This window comes from Octopus bimaculoides, chromosome 6 (assembly GCF_001194135.2).
Source record: "Octopus bimaculoides isolate UCB-OBI-ISO-001 chromosome 6, ASM119413v2, whole genome shotgun sequence".
NCBI classification, from domain to species: domain Eukaryota; kingdom Metazoa; phylum Mollusca; class Cephalopoda; order Octopoda; family Octopodidae; genus Octopus; species Octopus bimaculoides.
The window spans coordinates 99,195,583-99,198,012 of NC_068986.1; the positions used below are offsets into that span (position 1 = coordinate 99,195,583).

At 38.8% G+C, this 2,430-nt stretch overlaps 1 protein-coding gene across 2 annotated transcripts in view; it reads left to right on the forward strand.

The window, feature by feature from the left end:
* LOC106878918 (28S ribosomal protein S22, mitochondrial) overlaps positions 1 to 2,430 on the forward strand; it is a 41,621-nt gene that overhangs the window by 26,172 nt on the left and 13,019 nt on the right. The window contains exon 1 of one of the 2 annotated variants that reach the window (XM_052969012.1): positions 1,953 to 2,054. The exons of the other annotated variant lie outside the window; for it this stretch is intronic. The gene's annotated coding sequence lies outside the window, so the exon portion shown is untranslated. Of the gene's footprint in view, positions 1 to 1,952; positions 2,055 to 2,430 lie in introns of those variants that run through there. 2 annotated transcript variants of the gene reach the window in all.

Here is a 2,430-nt window from a genome sequence, read left to right on the forward strand (position 1 = left end):
GATTCCGTAAAAAAAAAAAAATTTAAGGGTGAAGGGTTCCGTTTACATATCCTCCACCTGGACCAAAGAAGCACAAGAAATAACTTTGTGCTTCATTATGCAGAAAACTCGCATTAGAAACAATATTTTTCTCAGTTTTACCGCATAAAATTCCAAAATTTTGAAATGTGAGGACAGTCCTGAGTGGAAGCGCAATGGCTCAGTGGTTAGGGCAGCGGACTTGCGGTCGTAGGATCGCAGTTTCGATTCACAGATCGGGCGTTGTGAGTGCTTATTGAGCGAAAACACCTAAAGCTCTACGAGGCTCCGGCAGGGAGCGGTGGCGAACCCTGCTGTACTCTTTCTCATTCTTTCTTCCTGTTTCTGTTGTACCTGTATATCAAAGGGTCAGCCTTGTCACAGTGTCACGCTGAATATCCCCGATAACTACGTTAAGGGTACACGTGTCTGTGGAGTGCACTTGCGCGTTAATTTCACGAGCAGGCTGTTCCGTTGATCAGATCAACTGGAACCCTCATCGTTGTAACCGACGGAGTGCTACAACAAGGCCTGAAATTTTGGGGGAGAGGTAGTTAATTGTATCAACCCAGTGCTCCACTGGCACTTATTATCTCGGCCCTGAAAGGGATGAAAGGCTAAGTCTTGTTGTTGTTGGCTATGTTCTTTGTCTTTTCAGTTTTCAATGTAGAGAACTCTCAAGCACTTCTTGCTGCGGTATGTATAACAGTTGAGGTTTCTGCTACATTCACTGCCACATCGCTCTTGTCTCTGTGTTTGTGACAAGGAAGAGCTCTGAAATGGTCCAGTGATCTTGAATGATCATAAAAATTGCAAGTCTATGCTTCTCACCAATAATATGTCATTCATTGCCAACTTCACACTTACCACAGCCCCCACTGCGTTACGAGTGGGTGTCAATGAAGAGAGCAGCTTTTTAACGTTTCAGATTACGTTTTTTTTTTGTTTTTACGAAGAAATAAAAAGGCTGTTTAAAGCCGGCCATGCGGTCAAAGGAGCTTTACAAACACATTACTTCACTCTATGATCTATTGAAATATATATTAAATAGGAAATTGTATTGGAAATTCTATTTAAACAAATCATTATACTAGAATTAATAATGTTTCTGAAATTTAGATTATAGATTTATGCAAAACAAATTTGTTAGAATTACCTCCTCTACAAGTTTCTACTTGGTCGTTTGATTTGTATTATAGTCTTTTAAAAAAATAATAGATTATGGGCATACCTACACGAATAGACCTCCCTCTATTTTGTCTTTTCATAACTCTTCGAAAAACGGATATTTTATAATTAAATTTTCTACAAATACGCTTCAGGTGCTGTAAATTCTGATTATATCGGAATTTGAGGTGGAAGGTTTTTCGGGAGTGGGGAGAGGAGTTTCAGAAAATTCACAAAAGTCGGTTTTGTTTCCTCATAACTTTCAGAAAAAATTGTATTTTTTAATGAAACTTTCTACAAATACTTTTCAGAATGTGTAAATTCAAATTATATCGGAGACTGATGTGAAAAGAAAAACGGTGAGCACGTACAGATAAATACTGGCATACATCACAATTGTTTTCAAAATTTTACGTTTCATTTAGTGGAGATATATGTGTGTCAATATGTATGTGTGCGAGTTTTTTTTTTCTTTCCATATTAAATTCCGATATAGTCGTAGTCTGTAGATTCTGAGAAGTGGAGGCGCAATGGCCCAGTGGTTAGGGCAGCGGAAGGATCGCGGTTTCGATTCCCAGACCGGGCGTTGTGAGTGTTAATAGAGCGAAAACACCTAAAGCTTCACGAGGCTCCACCACAACTTTTTCTGTTGTGCTTGTAATTCAAAGGGTCAGCCATGTCACGCTGAATATTCTTAAGAACTACGTTAAGGGTACACGTGTCTGTGGAGTGCTCAGCCACTTGCACGTTGCAGGCTGTTCCGTTTATCGGATCAATTGGAACCCTCGACGTCGTAAGCGACGGAGTGTCAACAACAAGACTCTGAAAAGTACTTGTAGAAAATTTCATCAAAAGATACCCATTTATCTGTAAGTTACAAGGAACCAATGCCTATTCATGTGAATTTTCCGAAACTCTTCTCCCCACCCATCGAAATACTTTTTCACAACAAATTCCGGATCTATTTTAAAACGGGGGCGCCTCCGGATCTATTTTAAAACGGGGGCGCCAGTTTTCATTTATGTTTTATGTAGTGTTTTTGGTACGGAAAGACTTTCAAACTTCGTATACTTATCTATTTTGTGTTATAGAACAGAAAAATATTTTTGTATTCGAATTTATTTCATGTAAAAAATTGTCTTATTTCGATAATTTCTACTAATCACTGACGTCTATTCAGTTGAAAACAGTTAGCGCTGTAACGGTGTATATCGTATTAATCCCCTAACCCTAACTAGACTGTTA